This window comes from Corvus moneduloides, chromosome 2 (assembly GCF_009650955.1).
Source record: "Corvus moneduloides isolate bCorMon1 chromosome 2, bCorMon1.pri, whole genome shotgun sequence".
Lineage (NCBI taxonomy): Eukaryota > Metazoa > Chordata > Aves > Passeriformes > Corvidae > Corvus > Corvus moneduloides.
The window spans coordinates 26,651,516-26,674,585 of NC_045477.1; the positions used below are offsets into that span (position 1 = coordinate 26,651,516).

General features: G+C 42.6%; 1 long non-coding RNA gene across 1 annotated transcript in view; it reads right to left on the bottom strand.

The window, feature by feature from the left end:
• LOC116439282 overlaps positions 1–22,481 on the bottom strand; it is an 81,214-nt gene extending 58,733 nt beyond the window's left edge. Inside the window, exons 1-2 of the long non-coding RNA XR_004238116.1 lie at positions 22,404–22,481; positions 8,240–8,381 (exon numbers count right to left, since the gene is read on the bottom strand). This is a non-coding gene — a long non-coding RNA (uncharacterized LOC116439282). The remainder of the gene's footprint in view (positions 1–8,239; positions 8,382–22,403) is intronic.
• Positions 22,482–23,070: the final 589 nt, after the last annotated feature.

Consider the following 23,070-nt stretch of genomic DNA (forward strand, 5'->3'; position numbering starts at 1 on the left):
ACCTTCTAGATATCTGACAGGGGTGGAACAAACCCTCTTTGCTGTGTGCCTGCCCAGGGAAGCATTCATTTCTTGTGCACTCTTTTTCTGTACATCTGTGTCAGCCTGGGAGACCTTCCACGTAGAGTAGAGAAGCAACAGCACTGGAAAGAAGGAGCTGTGTGAGGATTTTACTTGCATAGTATGGGTGTCCCCAGCAATAAACTGCAGCAACTCTAAGAGGACAGTGATGCCACCTTGAAAAGGCACAGGCTGGGAAAACCACAGAATTCTCAGGGAAATCTGCTTATGTGGTGGATATTGATGAAAGCTTGGCTTGTCAGCTCCTAAATCAGAGCAGTATGTGCTGCATTTCAGTAGACTGCCCATGCTTAGATCTGATGCATTCCTAGATCTCTTTTGTATGAGAAGCTTTTTCAGTCACATTGTATTTTCATGCCCCAAGGGTTGTAAGGTTTAGTGGCCTCTGAGGACTTCTGCAAGATGTAAAGTAACTGGAGAATACAACTCTCCCTTGCCCTACTTTTCTTTAGGAAACCTGAGGCAGCTAAGATGCTTGTACAGGATACTCAGGGCCACCAGAACACTGGCTCCATTTCCTCTGGGACTGATTCCTTGGATGTCCCTGTTGCACCAGAGCACACCTGTCATCAGCAGGCTGTGAGGCATCACTGCCTGTGCCCAGGCTCACTGCCACCCTCTGTCCAGCCACACAGCACAGCCAAGGCACTGTGCATTCAACATGGCCCATCTGCACCTCAAGTAACCTAAATTTGCCCCTGGCTTTTTAACCATCCTCCCCAGAACTCTCCTTTCTGCACTGCTGACCAGTTCGCCCACAGCTCTTGAAAACACACATTCTTTTATTCTCTGTGAAAATAAACAAGCTTTAGAACTTTGATATGTTAATCCTGAAAGGAAAAAGAAGATACAGGAGCAAGCCACCTGAAGAAATGTAAGCCACAGCCTGTCACAGAGATCAGTGAATGTTTAGGTGCCTGTATTCCTTCTTGGATTTGGCCATTTGCCTGACAGCACTTACCATCAGACTTAGCTTTTCACCAACTGTTTCCTGCAACTCACAGTGAAAGCAAACTCCCACAGACTTCCACAGGGTTCTGCCAGCGTAAGGCCATCTTTTTTCAGAGCAATCCTCCAGCAATGGTGAGAAGAGAGTTGGTAGAAAGCCTAGGCTGGGGAATATTCTTCCTTGAATAATTAAATAATTGGCAATAGCATTCTTGGTGGTGTTATCAAAACGCCATGACTCAGATATGGCTGTGAAAATGTTAAGGACCTGATTTGTTTTACTGTTAGTAGAGTTGATTTGTGTGCTTGGGATTTTCTCTTTGCAGGGTCAGAACAATTCAAACACTTTATCTTCACCGCTTGCCTCTAGCTAGGTTCAATTTTTGCTCTCCACAGGAGTGGAAAGTTTTAAATTAACACATAATACACTGAATTTGAGAAGGAAATCATGCTGGATGTTCTTTATTTTCAGAATCTTGTAGCTAAACTCCAGTGAAGTTTTGACCTTTTATTTAGGATAGTTCTGTAAACAAATTGGGGGACACACAGATGATCTTAGCAGAGATATTTTAACATATTTTGGGCCTCAATGTGACATTTTGGGGTGCTGACTATCTTGCCAAAAACTCAATTACCTGAGTCAGCACTCATTTGCAAATACAGAGCCTGAGACCTGGTCCTTAAGGGCTCGCTTTGGCTGGTGAGCGTGCAATTCATTTTTTTAAACTGACACCAATTTTCCCATATCAAATAATGCATTTCTATATCAGAAGACGTACTAGGTCAGTGGTTTGGACTGATGAGAGATGAAAATAGTAACATGTTCTAACTAAAATAATTCAGGGCTGGAAAAGCCTGGTACGGAGGAAAAAACAACCAATCAAAACCCAGCCATACCCAGAAAAAGTGCTATTATACCCTAGCTCCAACAGCTTAACTCCCTTCCCCCCACCTTTTCCCTCCCCCCCAGTATGAAAAATTGTAATGCTTCTCTGTCCCCCTGGCAGAGGAAAAAGGTGATTGTGGCTCATTTGCAATATTCAACATTTGAACAACTTTTGAACCCTTCCCAATTCAAATGCCAGAAAAGAGTGGCAATACCATTAAGCCTTATGAACAAGGAGCCAGCGAGATTTCAAGGAGTATGGGATGAGTATTTCCTTCTCTTCCTCCTCTAGTTTCATGCCATTTCTCTGTCTTCTCAAGATCAAGCTGCTCTGTCCTTTAGTGAGCTGCTGCCCTTCCTCAATCACCGGCAGCCAGTTGCTGTACCACCTTGTGTGCTAATATGGCCAATAGTGGTTAACTCAGAAGTGCCATTTCTGGGCCAGCTCTACTTGATACCACCAACACCACTGCCCAGCCTGAACAACAACTGGCACTATGTGCTCACTCAGTGCCAGACATTTCAGAGTAGCTGGAACTCACAGAAACCTGGCAGAGGTGCTGAAGTCCCCACTGTTGCCTGTGCAGCCACCTGTGCAACACCAGACAACACGGGTGAAGAGGCCTTGCAAACACAGGCAGCCCTTTCCCAAACCCACCCAACTACCAGTGAAGATCTGTGCACCTTCAAGGAAATCTCAGTTGCTGCTGCTCTCCTTGTGCTGGGCCAGTGCTTCTGCAGCCTCCCCACTCCATCCCACCACTCTCCACCTCACAAGAACCCCCAGGGCAATCCTCAGACCCAAGCAGCACTCAAGACCTTGTCCTTAACCTCAACCTCACATTTGGTCTCTGCTTCTTTGGAAAGACTGAGATACGTGCACATAAAACTATGGCAAGGGTATCAGCTGCAAGACTTTCTCTTATCATTTCATGTGTGAGTAAGAGCTTCCAATCCTCCTGCCACAAAACTGAAATTAGTTTGTTGCATGCTGTTAGAGAGTAACCACGATTGATTCCTGCAATTGCTCCATATCAGAGGTGGGTAAATGCATGTTTACCAGATACTGGTACTTTGGAGTTTGCTCAATATTATTAGATAGACAGGCATAATAAAACACTTAGGAACCCTTTGATCTAAAGGCTGCATTTATATTTCAGATCTGAAATGTCCATGGCACCAGAACATTTGCTTATGTGCACACTTCCAAATTACCATGCACAGCACATATTCTTCCTGGCTTTCCCTTCAGCTCTGCTAAGTCAAACATTTTAGAGTTCAGTGTCAGCTGGCTTTGCCCTACACATTGCCACAATCTCTTAGTGAAGAAAAAAGCCTATTAACTTTTGCTTAAATAAAAGATTAGAATTTGAGAAAAGCAGCATTTCTAGCAACACCGCATATAGTACAAGTCTTCATGGATTTTTAATGTATTTGCCTCAAGGTGATCATAGTTGTTCTCAGAGAGGAACTTCCCTATGTGCCATTACACATCACCAGGTATTTTACCTTTGAACCAGGCTGAACCTGCTGTTACTGGAAATAAGTAAGTGTACTAACTGTAACTAACTAATTGGATTAGTTCCCAGAATAGTCATTTTATAACTAGGGAGAGTACTTAGACTGCAGCTTTCAAATCTCTGAATATATTATAACTTAACTACTTGGCAGCATTCGGGGGACAAAAACCACCTGAGTGCCACCTTAGTGAGTACTTATTAGCAATACAAATATTTGGGCTTCTGGACAAAAGATGATTACAGGTTAAATGATGTTGGGATAGCATCAGTGGTTGATTAAAAATGAAATAAACTGCTAATGCAGGAAAGAATGCATCTATTTACAGGCCTGAATCCACTTCTAAAACAAGACGAGAAAGATTTCTGAAAGGCTTCCTCATTTTATGTACTACTGTGTACAAGTAACACATGCAGTTTCTGTTAGGCATTTTTCCAAAGGAAAAGGAAAGCTAAAGAGACAAAAAAGGTGAAATACGTCTTCCTTTAAACCCAGGGGTTATTATTAAAGGTTTTAGGACTTTGTTTGGAATTGCAGTGCTAGTCTGGTAAACTGTTATGCAAAATTACTACTAAATTAACAGATCTGCTGCCATGGAATTGGTTCTTCTCAGTTCAGTGAAACACAATAGGGCTTGTTGCTTCACCATCCCTTCTGCCCTTGCCTGGATATATTCTGCCCCATGCAATATAATGCACTTCTGTCCTTGGGCATCATCTCTATGGTATTTGCCTTCCCAATTAACCATACTATCTGAGGCCCGCCAATTCCTATGGGAAAAAGCATTGAGGAGACAGGATTTGACTTGCAGAGCCTTTAAGAAGGTTTATGTGGAAGGTTTAATGAAAGTCAATAAAGGGTTTTAGAGAACTGTAGAATTGTCTAATTTTTTTAAGGATACTTTTCATTTTATATAAACTTCATTGACAGAGTCCAATATGTCCATGCTCCCAAAATGGTAAGCCAGGAATCAATCTGATATGATGTTAGTTTTGGGGCAAGGTGACAGACAAAAGGGATGCAGTACTGGATAATACAGGAAAAGAAGACATGGAGCGCCTGAGAGTGTTGCTGAGTTTCTGGTCTGCCATTTCTTTCACAACCCAAATCACATCTTCTACCTCAGTCTTCACTGACACAAACAGGCTGCTTTTAAACTGGCCAACAAGGCTACACAAAAAGGCACAACTACCCAAGGGCTCCTTGTCAGCACCGGAGCTAGCACTGGGCTGATGGGATTGTGCTGCTGTGTAGCCTGCTGCCTCATCCAAAAGTGGCCTAGGTCCAGCTCTATGGGCCAGCATTTTCTCCTTGGGAACAGCCCCACCTTTGTGTTGTGAAGCAAATGTCCTCTTTATGTCTCTGTCTTCCAGGTTCTTATTCATAAACCTTATCTACTATCACTGCCATGAAGAAAAATGCTTGAAACAGCTAACATACCTTGGACAGGAGCAAACCTGGCACCCAGCTGACCTGAAATGGGACTGAGTTCAGTCCTTTTGTCCTTTACTGCCTTTCAAGCGGTCATTTTATGATATGCTCTCCCACTGTTTTCCCTACAAAAGAGAAAGCAGAGTGACATTTCCTACCCTTCTACTCTCCAAACTGACAGCAGTTCAACACTGTAGTGACTTCTTTGTCCCTTGTAAGTAGACAGGTACCTTACACAGAGTACGTGTGATGGACAAGTGATGGACAAGTGCCACAGGGGTCAGGGGAAGCATCTGAAACCCTGGATACCATTCTGAGCTTCAGAGGGCACCCACGTCTCCTCATAACAAAAACAGGCCAGAAATAAGGTAAGAATAGACCTCTCTCGTGGGGTTTGGGTACACGAGCTCCTGTTTGAGGCCAGAGATGTCTGAAAATCTGAGAGAGAAGGTTAAAAGAAATTTTGGTGCTCATAGGAGAGGAGGCTAAAAAAGGAGACGGAGACAAGTGAAAAAAAAAAGGATGAAAAGGAAAGGGGAAGGAGAAAAAGGAAAGGACTGTGATGTTTTAAAAAAAGATTTGTGTTTGGGTTTTTTTAAAAATTATTTTGGTCATGCCCAGGAGCTACTAAGTCTCAGTGATCAGGACAAGCACTTCCCACGGCCTTCGCTCTCCTCCTCCTTACTGCCCTGCATTGCATGCAGTCCCTTGCAGAAATGAAGAGTACAAAGGTGTTGTACAAACTATGAAATCAGAATAGTAGGACCTTGTACTCTCTATGTCTTTATGCTGCAGAAAAGGATTACACACAGCACAGGGAAATGAGACATAAATCTCCTATAGCCTCAACACAGGAGATAGAGCCCTGCTGGGGGATCTGATGCTGCCATTGGCAAAAAGTGTCAGCACCCAGTGAAACTGGTGGGAGTTAAGGGCATGCAAAATAAAAGAAATGTAGGACTGGCACTGGAATATTCATTTAGAGCCCTTGACAACAGTGGGAATCCCTTCCTGGGTTCAGCTGTTCCAGACCAGACTGGAAATATCAGCCAGAAAACAGAGCAAAGAGATGCTACTATTGCCCTGTATTTATTTAGACTTACTGTAATGTAAACAGACATGAAACCTGAGAAAGCAAAAGCTCAGAGCACACCTTGTGCTTTGAGGATGTTTACAAATTGCCAGTCCTTTAAAAATAGTATGAGCAGGAATTAGAAAAAAAAAAATCCCTTGAAGATATTTCCTGGTTCCTGCATAAGCATGTGAAGGAAGAAAGAAGACTTACTCACCTTGGACCAGGTCCAGATGCACACTGTCCCCTCCACATGGGGCTTTGCTTTTGGTAATGCTCGTATCCATGTTTGCCATTTGAACTGACGGAGCCCTGAACAGCAGCAGCAGGCCAAAAGAAAAGGTTGTCTGGTGCAGATGGTGGAAAGCCAGGCTTGGCAGCAAGTGGGCTGCAGACAGTCTTGAGCAGTGCATGTGAGGGCTGAAGGAGGAGGAGGATTCACCAAGATTGCTTGGTGGCATGGCCCTCAACCAGAGCTAATAAGACAGTCTTCTGTTTCTCTGCCTCTTTTCAGCTTTTTGATGGAAGAAAAACAGCGCTTACCCAAAATCCATTTGGGGCCAGTTTGTGAAGTCAACTGCTCTTTACAAAAAGCTGCTATTCACTTAACAGTGTGGTATTTCTGTGACTTTCCTTCTTGGATATAATTTCCTCACGTTTGTGGTGCTGTAAATCTGGCTGCACACAAGGGCAGAAATATCCAAACAGGTGGTTACCAGAGTTCTCCCTTCAACAGAGCACAGGATCTGGTAGGCCAGGTCGCACTGGCAACCACCAAGTTTAGTATCTTGTCTGAGGCATCAAGCAACGCCTACTTCTCAAGAGGCAAATTCAGAATTCCATGAATGATTCAGTGCTGGCTATGAGGGAGAAAAATTCCTTTCTCCCTAAATAAATCAAATACTCAGCATCCCAGACCTATTGCTATCAAATTCCAGTTTTACTTCTGCTTTGTGCTTCACACACACTGCCCTACTCACATGATGGCTTTCCTTTCCAAATATTGGGTGAATTCTGTCTCATGGGAACCCATGCTCTTTCTAAAAGGGTCTACCAAATCCCTTGCCCTTGTAATGCCGCAGGGCACAGCCCATACCAACCTACAGCCAGAAGCCAGGCACGTTCAGCTGCCCTGGGGAGAAAGCAGGTGAGGGAATGGATACTCCTATTATCTTGCTTACAATTCAAACAGGATTTTAAATGTTGCAGGACCTTCCAAACAAGTGAATGCAGTCATTTATGAAGGTGGTATGGAGCAGGCCAATTGGACTTGTGAATAACACAAAGCTTTGCAGGAAACAGAAATGCTTTGATGGCTGCAATGATGGGGGACTACGTAAACCTACTCACACTTGATTTTCCCGACAATCGCAAGCTCTTAAATGTTTACTGAAAGCAGTGCCAGCTGTCCAAGTCCTGTCCTTGTCTGAGTACTTGTCACTCAGCCACCGCACTTCAGTTTCTTGCTCATGAAGAGAAGTGGCAGTGCCTGTGCTGCTCATTCCTGGCCCTGGCAAAAGGCTAATACTAAGAGGCTGAAGGACTAAAAGGCAGGTCCTGAGACTTGTCCCACCTTTCCTGTGGCTGGTGTGACATACCTACTGCCTGGTGCAGCTGACTAGGACTGCCCTCTAGTGCAGGGATCAAACTCACTGAATAATTTAAAAGATGGGGATAGCTATGAATGGAACTGACACCTGTGGCTGAATGGTGAGCCAGGTCTTGCTCAAGTATCAGAGGTCTATGGCTGGCAAGGAGACTCCCAAGTTGTATTCCAAGTGGCACATTGACCGTGAATATGAGGCCACCAATGGGCTCAAACAGTGCAGAACAACCAGTTGTGCCTTTCTTTGCAAACAGAAGTTCTCATGCAAATCACAGGTAAATCAGTAAAGTAGCACCAATTCAGAAGAATCACATTATCATTTTAATTTTAGAAGTGTCAGAAATGTCTTTTGGGGGTAATGTATCTAAGACAATACTTGGCTAGTTCAGTCTCTGTCTCACCACCAAGCAAGATGTTGGTGGTTGACTACTGAACCAATTCATGAATCTTCTCACCTTAGAGGACGTTTTAGAACTTTTTCATAAGAGAAGACTTTTCAAACTACTGAAATCTATGAATTCCCAAGAAAAATATCCTTCTGTGCAACAGTGGAATGAATCACTTCAGACAACTGAAAATAATCTTGATTTTTCTCTCATTGCTTCAGGCTTTAGGGACATTGTTATGATTCAGCAACCACCTGCAATTAGATACAGCAAGATAAAATTACATTACTGGAGAGAAAAGATCTACTTACAGTGGTTCCACATAGACATCTGAACTCTTTATCTTCTTCTGTACACCTGGTGTATTCTGTCTATACTTTTTATCACGAGACAAATGAATCTGAAGGAGCTGGGTCAGATTGACCACATTCTTGGAATCCACTTGATAGCTTCCTGTTGAAAAGAGGTATTATAAGGGGATGAAGTTAATAATGTGAAAGATTCAGAAGAATGGCAATGGACTATAAAGGTTTTTATCTTTTAAAACCTTTTGTGGCAGATGAGTTCACTCAAGGTCATCCAGTCCACAATATTTTTTCTATGAGAGGCCAATATCTGGGCAAAATAAGGGAAAATATGTACATTTGTCCTGTAATCCATAATAGATAGAACTCATTTTAAAAGCATGGTGCTAATGAAGCACCATTAGACAGTCAGTGGTAGTAAGTGCCTTGGCTCTGCGGTTGCATTTAACTCACATGAGATGTATTAATAGATCCCACATGCCTCTAGCTCCCCAATGCTCACTAATACACACACACACTTGCACAGCCTGCTGCCCATCCCCAGATATGCTATATCCCTGTGAAGATTCTCACTCTTTCCGGATTTATCTAGCCTAAACAAGCTAATTACCTGCAAAAATTACCATGTCATACCCATCCCTCTTCCCAGCTCTTCTAATATATACAAATGGGATCTACCATGCTCTCATGTAACTAAAAATCAGCCCAAGGTACTGTGGCCACAACTAATTTTAATTTCAACAATTTAATTAGATGATTGTGCAGAGCAAATGAACATCCTTCTCTGGTTCCTGGTGGAGCATTATTCACATAAAACCACATCCTTACAACCTGTAGGTATGAATTCAAGGACAGACACCATGACACAGAGTCTAATTATGGTCAGAGCTTGAAGACATTGTTAGAAATTGTTACCACTGCTGCACCTATTTTGTGACTACTTAGAAGATTTTACTTTCTAACATACAATGAATGCACCTGAGCTGCTCCTCCTGGTCACCTGAGTAACTACTTCTTTTGAGAGTACTATTTGTACCAGCCTTGCTGGTGTATCTTTTGTGAGGTCTCCACTAACTACAGTCAAATGATCAGACTTCAGCAGCAGACCCAGGAAGAGAATCCCAGATTTGTAAATGTTTCTGGCACTACACAGACAGATTTTCAAGTTAACAGCAGCAACTCCTGCACACAGATAGTGCAACTTCCCAGTAATAAAGACGCACTGACTACTTGGTGTGAATTCCCACTGGCTGAAAACACAGACACAGTGTGGAGGTGAATGTTTACCACTGGGGGAGCAAACTGAGACTCTGGCTGACAGCAGAAAAATAAGAGGATTTCTTTAAACAGTTGTTTCTTAAAGTGAATATAGTGACAAGCTCACAGGACTGGTTAAACCTTCACAGAATGAGACAAAAGGATTGTCTAATAGCTGCCATTTTCAACCTTAACTGGCTTATTTCCTCAGTTGCCTTGGGAAGAGTGTCAGCGTGCAAAATGATATGTACAGGCATACTTGCTCTTCCTCTCCCTTCCAGAGGTATTCTTAGCAAACACCTGCTGCCGCTGCTCCTGCCATTGAGAAGCAAGGATCATTTCAGACCCACTGGGCTTTTCATCCTTATGAATGCAGTCATACAACAGCAAAAATGCAGCAGTTGTGTAACAATTAATTGTATTTCACAACAGCTGGAGGGCAAAGAGGGTCTAAAAGGACAAACCACCAAACATTCCATGTCCCTTACTGTAACAGGCAAACACACTGTAAATGGAGTTGGTAGAGTTGGAACAGACCAGCTTGTAAGTCTGAGAGCACTGATCACAGCTGAACAAGTTTCTCTTAAGCCCTCCTTCAACGTTTCATTTCCATGCCTTCCTACAGGGCGACTGACTTAGAAGTATGCATTAATTTCATGCCAAAATATGTCTCTATCTAACTTCAAATCAGAGTCATGGGAAAAACTCCCACTGGCTTCAGCAGAGTTTGCTCAAGCCCTTCATCTATCCTAACCTGCTGCTGATAGCTATTTGTGTCCCTAAATGACCCAGATGTCCCAGATGATAGCACATGAACAGGATATCATACCGAACATAGCATGGAGCAATAACTTGACTGTTCCTAAACTATTCGGAGCTAGTAACTAGGAATGCAGAGATAAGCACAGCACACGGTGCTTTCACAAGGCTGTAAGGGAGCTCCATGGACTAGTGGGTACTGACCCCATTCCTTTGGGCCCTGTTGAAAACTCCATAGCCTGTGGATCCCTGTCTGATCCCCTTCGCTCTCGGAACCAGATGTTGCTCCTCTGAAGTCAGTGCAGTGCTATGATTGCACAGGCATGGGAATGAGTTAATATTATCCATTTTCTCACTTACATGTTCTTATGCAGCAGTAAATAAAAGCTTGATGGGGCCTTTGTTTAGTGAAAAGGGAGCTAGATGACTGAAACTAATTGTAAGGTCAGAGCATGCACACAGGCTGATACTCCTGGTAGCAAATGTTAGCTCCTTCCCAAGCTACCCTGCAGTAACATCTGCATGTGTCTAGATACAAGCAAGGAAACAGTCTTCTATCATTACTATTTCAGAACAACAGAACTAACAAGACACAACTGCTGCTCAATTACGATTACTATTTTATAGCATTTTTATAGCAATTTATTTTATATCAAGATAAAAGCTCCCCCACTTCCCTAATATAATATTTAAGATTGAGATTTCGTGAATCAGATAACCTTAAATTTAGTTTTCAGAGCAATATCAACCCTGCCCAGCAAGGCTAGTCAGACAGCGGAATGTGGCAGACTGTAATTTTGGCAAATAATTTGACAGAGTAGTGTCATTTTGCCTTTCGCTTTAGGAATACACATACATGTGCCAATGGGAACACAAAAGCAGAACTGAAAGGAGAATTCTTTATTATAACTGTTTGAAAAACTTGATTTATATCACTAATTAACTGATAGTTATTCTTTACAAGCTCTGTTCCAGTACTTTCCATCAAATATATCTGCCTTTAGGTATTTAGTACATAATTGCTTCCCCATAACAGTAGGCAGTTCTAGCAGTCTTGCAGTTCCAGCAGTCTTACAGTTCTAGCAGTCTAGCAGTTCTTACTCCTCTATGTTTTAATCACTTAGCCATCACTGGGGTCTTTAATATAGAACACAGTGATTTTAAAAATGTCTCAGTCACATTGTAGTTACAGTGCAAGCACGCTGTGCGGTGGAACAGCATAGTCACGAGCCCTCCCCACTCCTCTGCTGGGCCAGGAAACATGTTACTGAAATCCGTGCTACTTATTGCCCTGAAACTGTCCTGGAGTTCCACCTCCACCAATATCTTGTAGCTAAAAATGGAGCTCTCGCCTCACCCCGAAGAGGTCGCTAATTAAAATCGGTATTTTTAGGCTCTGGGTATACTCAGATACACTGCAATTGATACTATAAATATTTTGGGGTTTTATTTTCTTATACAATTAGTCTCTAGAAAAAGGACAGAAATTTCACCTTCACTGTAATGACAGCCCAACTTATGAAAATATCTACTGGATATAAAACAGAGGAAAGAATAAATCAAAAGGCATTCAGTGACTTCAGTAGCCTTTCAACTGCATTAGTGGGTGATGGCAGAAACAACAAACAATTGCAAAGCAGCAACCGAGTAGCTGAATTTACTGCTTCAGCTCCAACTACATTTTAAAGACAATTTTATTTTCCCACTTTTTGCCTTCACTTCTTATTTTCCCTCCAAGCGAAGAAAGCGTTTGCTGCAATTTTAGCCAAGGCTAGAGAGATGCTTCAGGGAAGAGTGGATGAGAGTATTTGCAATTTCATCAAGTTCCTAATAGCTCAAGCGAGAAACATTGGAGTTATAGATACTTCAGTGCTCTGGGTTTTCTCCAGCAGACCAAGCAGACAGAGACATCAGGGGAAATTTCCTGTTCCCTCATGGCTCTGCACAACATTTTCTCACCACCTCTTCAACATGTCCTGATGCTGTGTACCTGGTGTGCAAAGTACAGAAGGCACAACTAAGTTATCTTCTGGCTTGGAAAGGAACTAGAAAGGACTACAGAAGGCTACAAAAAATGCAAAAATGCTGGAAATCAATTCAACATTGATTGGAAGAGGAAAATCACACTACTTCACCATTTCTGCGACCCATAGTTCAATAAGGCAAATGGAAAAATGCTTTGTTCAATACACTGTTCAATACATTGCTTGCATTACTGGCTTACCCAGCTGTATGATACCCAGACATTTTCTTGCTGCTGGTGTATTCACTTTCATAAGACTTCTTACAGAAAAAGGCTACAGCTGTTAAAAGTGTTTTATAGGTGGGGAATGGAGAAACTTAGATCACTTGACAGCTAAGAATACAGGTCTTTGAAACCTGGACTAATGCTTAAATTATTGTATCTTCCTTCCCTTTCCATCTGCCATTCCAGTTGTTAAGCGTCCACTGTGACACAGACTAGCCCAAGAAATGCATTAGGATTTTGATCTGTGTACTTCTGCTTTTTTTCATTGTCCTAAACTTATCAACTATCAAAATAAACTTGAGTAAAAAGGGTCCACTGGGTAGAAAATTTCGATGCAAAGTCTTTGACACTGGAACTCATTTTCTGCCATGGACCTTGTTTGTATGCATTGCATTCAGTGAGGTTTTGTGTGCCCTCCCGGAAGGCTGACCTGCTCTCTAATGACAAAAGATGCAGTAAAGAGAACTAAAAAAGAAAATATTTTGAAATTCACAATAATCAATTAGGATGCCCTTGATAGCCATTCTAGGCAGTAGGAAGTGCATTTTGCTTCACTGTAGTTTTGCAGAGAAGATAGGTGCTTTTATAGGGATGAATACATAAATATTTCAGATGATAAGCTGCTTACTTTGTGGACTTCAATTTTCCTAGTGCAAGCAAGAAAGCTGCTCTCAACCTTTAGCTTTTGTCTGTCATTCAGAAATATGTAAGCCCTGGACTGGAGCAGGTCTGGTCTCATTACAGGGAAGAAAGTGAGGTGGGGTTGCCACAGTCGAGCACAGCAATTTGCTGTGGGAGAGTTAAGCTATATTCCTTTTCCTGCATGTAGGTTACTGAGCTACCCAGGTCTTTGTTGTTCTATATAAAACCAGAATAATGTGCATTTATCTGCACCCAGACTAATCTGTAACATTGTTTTAAGTTACATGAGCTAGAAGAGAGATTTTGATAAATTCAGTAGCATTACTCTAAACTGGTTACAACTTTGCTAAAGTATTATAGCTTTAAGGGAGACAAAATTTAGTGACTATTTAGTGAGTTCATGTAATTGTAGGTTTATGAAAGGTGGAGAAACATCAACATCACGAAGAAGCAACACCGAAACTCTTTGTTCAGCTCTTAACCAGAGAGGGAAACTGGCAGTCAGGCAGTCAAAGTTTCCCTTTCAGAACACCAGCCACTGCATCAGCTGAATTATCTATTTGGAGACCTCTACCCCATCCCCTCACCTGACTTTTTCTTCCTCCTCTGCTAGGTCCTTGGGAGATACTATATTGGGACACTATTTTTTACCAGGGCAGCCATCTCTGTGACATCTATTTGCAGAAGATGTCCTAGAGGAGGGTGCAGGTGCAGATGAGGAAGTCCCTTGCTTTCACTGCTGCCTAGAAAAATGTTTTCTGAATTCTATTCGGAAATAGGCAAATGAAATCAATTCAGGCTAATCTAGGAATATGCTGGTAGCCCACTATCACTTTACACTCCACTGAAGTGGAGCTCAAGCCCAACTCCAGACATGAATGTACAGAAAGGTACTATACACCTCCATATAGTCAGCCCATCTAGCCCCATAAAAGTTGTTTCAGCTTAGAAGATCTGAGAAACTCCAGAATCATTCATATCTGCTTGGGAAGCTGTCGGACTTGAGCAAAAATGTTAAGTGTATCTGAATAAATTTAATCTGAAGCTATCATATGTACTGTTGCCAATAAAGAATTCCACAGCCATGTCTGTTGAGGAACTAGAAAAAAAAGAAAATGATCCCTCTTTCAGGCCAGTTTCCTCCAGCCCCTTAGAGCTAGCACGTATGGCAGAAACCAGTAGAAAGGACATAACCAGTTTATTACAATCTCAAATCTAGTCTTTGCCTAGGATATAAATTTCATCTCCCAATGACTATAATGCAGCCTTTTGGAGCTAGTTGGTATGATAAACATATTCTGCTTAAGTAGTTCCAAGCCATTTGTTTCTTCTACAGGCATAACTATTTCAGATGGAAGTGTGTTCTCTCTCTTTTTTCCCCCTCCACATACTGAAATGGTTGTATTGGCATCATACACCTTTATACAAATATAATCTTCATTCACAGTAGAGATCACAGAGCTTTAACTCCAGGATATTTAAAGCCACTGCAATTTCTCTATGTAGACAAACCACATAATTTCCAACACTTGGAGATTCCTCCATCAGAGTTCTTGCTATTTGGCTTGTCAGAGTTTTGGAGAGCTTCCCAAAACTCGCTGACATGAAATATTGTCACAACATGCAGGATCCTTTCCTACAGTCCCACTTCAGAAAAGCAGGCAGAAGTTACACCCAGGAGCCACTGGCCTTCAAAGCCTACAGCCCTTTTGCTTCTCTTCCACATAGCTGACCTTGAGCTGTACTTGCTCCAGCTATTCTCACCCTCTCTTCTTTCGCTGAAGAGTTTGTTCTGTCCTGTCTGATGTTCCTGAGTCACTATTCATGTCTTAAGATACATCTCTGAGTGTCTCATGTGCAAGTAAAATGACAGAAATAAAAAGCTCCACTCTTAATAACACTTCTTAGCAAAAAAGATCCAAACTCTGCCCTTCCATGATCCTCTTACAGGCTTGTGTCTTCTCTGTCATGAGCAGCTGGAATTCATTGCATCAGGTTTCAAAGATCTGACTGCTTGTGGAGGATGCTAAAATATCCTCTCATCAGGGAAATACCCTACTCTGCAGTGCTATCCATTATTTTGGAACAGATGGTGAGTCTAGTCCCAATAGCTCAAAATTGCTCCCACAAGCTCTGATCCTTTAGCCCTGGCCCTACAAATGTCACTTCTACTCCCTCCATCTACTGAGGAATCCTTTCCACAGCCTCAAGGAGGAGCTTGGCTGGGACAAAAGCTGAAGGCAGGTGAGTAGTCAATGACTTGGGATGAGCCCAGAAGCATCTGCTCCTGCCAGCTCTTTGAAGCCATGGGGATGATGTGTGACCCACAGCCACCTCATCCCACAGCAGCCAGAGGAGCAACAGTTTGTGCCACATTCCTTCACTTTTCAGCTGGGACTTACCTTATGAATCTTCCCTATTTTATTGCCACAAGGTGACAGCAAGGACAAGGATAGTGTCAGCTGAACAGCTCCAAAGACAGGAAAACACCTCTGTGCATCGCCTCAGGTGATTACAGAAAAGATCTATAAATAAAAAAACCCAAACTTTTCTTGATTCCTGGTATAAAACTAACATTCCTATTGTTTCTCTTCTTTTCTTTTTTTTTTTTTCTGTGTAAAACTAATCACTCTTATCAGTGTCTCCTTGAAATGCTCAACCTCTTCATCTGGTTTTGTCAGACCCGGACCTGAAAAAATCCAAACAAGCCTAACATGATGTAGAATGTGTTGTAGAGCTCATCCTATTCAAAAGTTTTGGGCTAAAGAAAGAGGAATCCCCTAAGAGCAGAAAGTAAGAGTATGATGTGCCCCAATAGAAGCGTGAGCACAGAGGTGCACTGGGACCTCAAGGCCTTCAGAGTCAGAAAATCACAGGTTCTGCCCTCTATAATGAAACAACACCTGTTGAAAATAGAGCCTTGAGAATTTGATACAAGAGTTTATTGAGCGCCACGACCGCCTCCAGAAATGCTCCACAAAGATGTCTCACAGGGCACTGTATCAGGCTCTGAGGACAGCACTGACTGACCCTGCACAGGGCACTTTAACTTCAGCCAACAAGCCACGTTTGGGAAAAGCATCATCTTTGGGGATATAATAAAGGCACTGCTTTCAAAACAAGAAACCTAACAGCTGTAGAACTAATTGCAGGCATAGCACAAATTGCTTAGGAGTCTAATTTTACATGTAAATGGCAATTAAGCTCTTAGATAATTTGGGTTAGAAAATCTCACAGTGGACCATCTGGAACGTGCAGGAGCAGTAGTCCTGGTCACACACCACAGGCTTTTTTGTTCTCCTGTAGGAACTCAACTGTCTGGGAGCAGGGTGTCTCTTGCTACCCTGTAAGGAGCAGCTGCCCATGACGTCACATTTCAGTGATGACCTCATGCTGGCTCTGTACCAGTAATTTCTAGGAGACTATTCCCATTTTACCACATTGTAGAGAGGAGAATCTGGCTCACTGAGATGCATGTGTGAGAACTTGCAGCTAGGAGAAGATGCCACCATGCCCTGCCCCTGCATCTCCTACGCCTGAGAGACGAGCACTGAAGAGAAATACCTGCCAAAGAGCCTCCACCTCACATCACGCACCATAATAAAAAATACTGGTATTTTATTTATGTTGCCAAATTAACAGAAATGATCATCGAAAATCTATCTTGGCAGTGTCTAATAACGAGCTTTTTTAGAGGCCTATATTTTTTGCCATAGCTGCAACTCTTCAAAAATGTAATGCTTTGTTTTGACTTGACTGAGGGCTGGGGTGGATAGGTGGGTGGTCTGGAATCCATATGGGCCACTTTAAGTACCTTAGTCACACCAGAAGCTTCAAGTTACCACAGCATCTGCTCTGTTTTTCCTGTTAACAATGATAGAACCTTAAACTGAAAATAAAAAATAAAAATTTCCAGTTTAATTCATTACAAACCAGTTTTACACAGCATTTTGCTTTCTAGAGATACTCAGCTTATGAGGTGTTTGCTGCCTGGTAACTGGTTTCTCTGACTGAGATTTTAGAAATAAATAGCTCAGCATGTTTCTTTTAGTTATTCTCTCACTGTCTTGAAATAATACTTTGCTTATTTATTCCACTTTCCTGTGGTCCTGCTTGTTCATTCTTTTTGAGTTCCATTTGTCAGTATTTGGACAGGACGCCTCAAAGGGAACCCTGCTCAGGTGTTGATCCAATGCTCTCACATGGTATCTTGCAGCTTTACATGCCTGAAGCTGCCTTCTGATGCTCTGTAAAAGCGATGACAGAGCAGCTCTTTAAAAACGCCTTTTACAGAGTGTCAGTATTGAAAATGGTGTACCTAAATAAAAATCCCTAGTACTTCCTCCCACCACGAATGTCCTAGCAGCATCTGCTTGACAGTTTTCTATTTCCTGAAGCAATTTGGTCTGTCATGGTGTCACACAGTACCCAACAGCTGCTGTCAACCAAGAAGTAGCTTCAGATCCACAGTGGGTGAAGTTTCTTCTGGGCAGCCCTGGAATCTCCACATTCTTGCAGCCCTGGAGGGGGTTTCCTGTCCTACAGGATGCATCACTTCCTTTTGATTACTGCCGTCAAGCTTTTGCCAGGCAGGTAGCATTTTAAGACTCCAGAATTGCACAAACACCATTTGGGAATGTTTGAGAACAAAAAAATGATTTACTTGGGTACAGTACAGCCACATTATTCATGCAAATCCACTGCCAAGGGAGTCTTGTCATAATATACCATCTATTTAGGAAAAAAGGAAAAAAAGTCCGCCCTTCTCACAACTGGTGGGACATCATAAATCCTGGGTTCCAAGAGCTTTGGCCCTCCACCATCTGCTGATTTCATCACGCCTTCTCTCTCTCTACTGAGACTTCTGTATTCCTGCCAAGCGTTGTTTCTGTGTCCTCTTCAGGCTTGGATAACTGCACTCCTCCCTCTTTTTCAGGCCACCCCTATGCTCTCTGTGGTGCCAACTCTCAAGTGCACCAAGGTGGGCCAGAAAAACACCAGAAATGCCAGAAGATGGGCCCAGATAGGCACCAGCGTGGAAAGAGTGTGGATGGCTGTGGGACTTGAGTCAAGCACACACCCAAATGACCGTCTAAATCTGTACTCATATCCCCTTTAGGTCACAAATCAGCTTTGTCTCACTGGTAGAGCCTTTTTAATACCATTTTGTTTTCTGCTGGTGTTTCTAAGGCTGCAGACAATAAAAAATGCAAGAGATGCTGTTATTACTGTGCTGTAGCCTGGGAGGTGTGGAACGAAGCCACCAGTGTGACCACTTGCTCCTGATTACAACTTGTGTGGATGCTGTCATGATGGAGACTGACTGTGGTGCCAGATAGCCTGGGGAATAGTGTCCAATGGGCTTTTAAGATAAATGCTTTTAATTTCAATCATTTTTCATTTCTTTCTTGATTATGAGTCTAGCCTTCTAGCTGAGCAACTACATCTATTGTTGTTGCTCAGTGGATTTATTTGATTTCTAGTTTTGCAGACTGCACAGGAGCTAGGATCTGGGTTCCTGGTAGATGTGGAGTATTTGACATGGTGCGTGACCATCTACAGTGACTTCTGCACAAGCAGTGAAGCAAGAGAGCCCCTACCTCGACTATATTGTGGAACAGGAGGGAGTCACAGAGGACTTACTATTTTTGCACCCCGGCTATTCTGGACAGTCCCTCCTATTGATTATATTACCACACACTTCATGTTGCAAGGAAGGAGAAAGCAACGAGTTTCATCAACCTCATGTTGAGAGCTGTTTTTTTCTATCCAGAACCAGATGAAAGTGGAAGGGGAACATTTGAGAACCAAGCCACATGCATGGTGGTTGTTCTGCAATTGTATTTCCACAAGGTGTGGTGTGGCCTGTAACAGCCAGTGGGATGCTTTCATAGTGAAAGCTATAAAGTGTTATTAATGAATTATGTTATGGTAAAAGCAAAAGTATAGGTTGCTGATTTAGTCAGGAAATATTTTAGGGTCTGATTGGTTTTGCTACTACAGTCAAAGATTAATTGGGGTTGGACATTGTTGCTTGTCTGGAAAGCGAGTAAAACACCTGGATGTGTGGAGCCATGTCATTGTGCATTACCAGGGCACTCTGCAGGAGTCAGAGCCAAAAGCAACTCCTGAGCCTGGGTAGCACAATTTCTGACATGTTGTCATAGCACACCACAACATTTTAAGGCTTTTTAAAAGTGGGAGGTGTGCTGACGGAAGTGCCAGAGCACATGTGCAATCCCAGTGTGATCCATTCAGACAATGGAATAGTTTTTTCTATGGAGATTCCCTAATGCTAAAAAGCTCTCCGCTTCACTTCCATTAGTGAGTTGTGAGGTTTTTTGCTTGTCTTGGCCACTCTATTTCAAAGTGAACAGCTTTTGGGAAGAAAATACACAGAAAGAAAGTAACCTGACAGTTTGTATCACACATTTGCCTAAGCTATCTTAAAATGCTGCAGAAAATTTATTACACAAATACACTGGCTACCATCACATTTTCCTTTTTCAGAATCTCTGAAAAACACAATCTGTTTAAAAATCACAAATTAGGCAACTAGTAATGATGGCATTCATGTAAAACCATTTTTTCAAAATTATTTAATTTTTTTTCTGGCTTTTAAACTTATAACTTTCATGTTTTAAAGCTCTTCTCAGCAACCATCAGGGAAAGTTACACTAAGTAAAAAGAAAGCTGAACTTTCGTTAAGCCCATAACTCTAACATAGAACCTCTGACTACTGAGAAACTTATATATAAAAAATAAGGAAATCTGATGGTAATTGCTGTAGCTCTTGAGGAACCTCACACACACACACACACACACACACACAGAATACTCTGAGTAGGAAGAATCAGTGAGTGGCTGGCTTGGGTGAAAGACTGAAGCAAAGACTCAAGCTTCATACTAGATCTAAGCGAGTTTCAAAATGGCCTATAAAAAAACAACAGGAAGAGCCTGCGAAACTATTTCCTGATGAAAGACCTTGTCCTTCAGGACTTAGGATATCTCTGTAAAGCTGTCTCATTCCCTAAATCTGCCTTTGCTGTCAGCAAGATATACCTGAAATTACATGGCTTTGTAGGGATTATTCAAATCAGAGAAAGGAGTTTAAGGAATTCAAAACATTGAGAAAATGTTACCCTTTAGAAGCATGTTTGGGAAAACAGTTTGGTTTTATTTTGCTCTGGTATTCAGGGATGCCAAAGAAGAGAGCTGAACCTTAGTAATATTCTTTTCCCAATCCAGATCAAAAGGTAAGAGGAATATATAAGATATTCCTCTCCAAGGCCTACCAGGTGGGCCACAGATACATCTTTCAAGGTATGCTTCTAGGTACACCTGGCTCAACAATTGCATCTCCACTGGCCACTAAAAATCTGTCTTTTCACCTCCTCTGAATTTTTTTGTCTTTTCCTTTTCCTAACTAACTTCATTCCTTCACCCCATTCTCTCAAACCTTCTCATCCCTACTCCTTTTTTCCATTCATTTTTTTTACAAGATCTCTGCTGTCCTCCCTCCAGTTTGGCCCTCACAATTCACCTTGTCCCATTGCACAGGCCTTGTTCTGCTCAGGGTATAGAAGAATTGACCCAGGTTTAGATCCTGAAGCAGGATCTTACAGGGTCACACCCTTAAACTACTTTTTTCTTGTACCCATTTATACAGGGCTTTACCCTCCTGTTGCTGTCTGGGTGACATCAAGTCCTTCTCAATAGATGGTTTAGTTTGGGATCATATGGCCCAAGGAGACCCTACCAACAGGTGAGTCCTACTGAGGAAACATCTCTTTTTCATGGACACATATTCTCCCTTCACCTCCCACCTGATTTCTGTGTGCTGTCTGTCTTGCAGAAGTGACTTCCTTTCTTTAGACACCCCCCTATATAATTATAGGAATTTTATATATAATTTCCAAAACAGACATTGCTTTGCTCCATCATCTCCTTTCCAAATGTTGTCAGGCATTTGGCACTTCTATGGCCTTCCAAATGATGGCACATAAGCCCTCTGTCATGAGGGTTATATAGCTTGATTTAGCTTTTCTCCTCAGGTCTGTGTCAGCAGAACTGAGAGCACATCTCGACATTCTAGATGAGGTACACAAAGCAGGTTAACTCTCTGCCTTCACTTACAATGCAGCATCTGACAGTGAATGTTTAGCACCTGGTGTTCATCCACTTGAGGCTGTGGTAGTTATTTGCAGCTCAGACCAGGGGGTTCACACTCAAGAGACTGTGCCAGCCTTTGATGAGTCTTTGACCAACAGAACCAACAGAAGAGGACCAGCAAGAAGCTGTCAGGATTAGTGCATTGCCCACGCATGCTCCACTTCAAAAGCTCCACTCCTGTTTCTGCTTAGGGATATCATAACAGCTCCTAAAGGCTCGCCCAGAGTTAAGGGCCAGCTGTGCTGCATGGCACACAAACGTACTGCTGAGGGAAGTCTGTGGCACAAAAAAGTTGAACACTGACACAGATATACAAAGGAATGAGAAGCCATTATCTTCCCCAGATCAAAACCAGGAACTGAGACAGTAACTGTGACTTGTCAAGGTCACGCAAGAATTGAGCAACAGAGATTAGAACAGAAATTTTTATTTCTCTGAGTCACAGCTCAGTGTCTCAGTCACAAGACCATCCTTCACCTCTCACTCTTACCCCAAGGGAAGAGCATGTCATTCCTATTTGCTTGCCTAGCAGCAGTCCTAGCTACAGGCAATAGGGTCCTTCTAAGCAAGCAGGGTACCAGCAAGGGGGGAGACTGAAGCAATAGAGACACATGAGCGCTTGCCTCACTGTTGGAGGCATGTAACACAGATGGTGTGCATTAGAAAGGCTGCCTGATTCCTATAGCACCCTCAGATTTCATGCCCCATGGAGCTGATGGAGACAAGGAGAACTTGCAGCTCGATCCCCCTCAGATTAGGTTTCTGAACATTTCCTTTGTGGCATGTGGAGAGAATCTGAAGGAGAGCTCAACAGCAAAGATATTTTCCTGGCAAGGGAAGAGCTTTGCAGCTCTCAAGTGGTCCCAGAATAAACTTCATGACTTGGGAATGAACACTATGTGCTGACAACATCATCAGTTCACGGCTTTAAAGGCAACCTTCGGGACAGTTTTTCTTGGTGCCCACTGCAGGGTTGTGATCCAGACAGATTTTCTGGAAGGAAGGCAAAGGGTTAAGTGGAACAGCTCCATGGGATGCTTCTGTGGGCATGCATGCTCATCTCCATAGACATCAAGGGATGGGGGCACTCACCCATGAGAAGCAGATGTGAGCTGGAGCTTTCTGGTGGGCCCAGTCCTGCTGGTTCTCCTCACAAACCTGAAATCTCACTGCAGGGGGAATGGAGGAGAAAGAGAGTTATTGGGACACAATCTGGGAGAGGAATTGCAACAAACACAGAGACATGGTTTAGGCTGACATAGCATAGCCAGACAGATTAGGAAAGGCCCTACAAATACTGAAAACAATTACATAATGCAAAAGCAGTAACTCATAATAAGTGATTTCTTGCAGAAGATGGACAGGGATCTAAATGGGAAGAGGGTGCTGGTCAGACAGATGGTTTGGGATGCCGGTTGGCTAAGAAACAGTTGGGAGGATTGAAAAAGGTTATCTAGTGAAAGTAGATGCAGGGGAAAAATTCTGGCTCTGTTGAAATCCAAGACAGAAAAAGACTTCAGGGGAGTCTGGATTTGGCTGGGGAGATTTGCTGTGCTTGCAAGCCTGATGGCATTGTTTTTGCTCATAGTCACGGCACGGTGCATGTGTGGTACTGCCATGTACTTGAATGCCATCTAGGCCAGTTTATGAGGAAAACTGCTGGTCAGAAAGTACAAACTTCTAGTTATATCATACAACCTATCTTCAAAACCTTTGAAACCTTGGGGGAGTTCTTGGCTTTGGGCAGCAAAGCTGAACA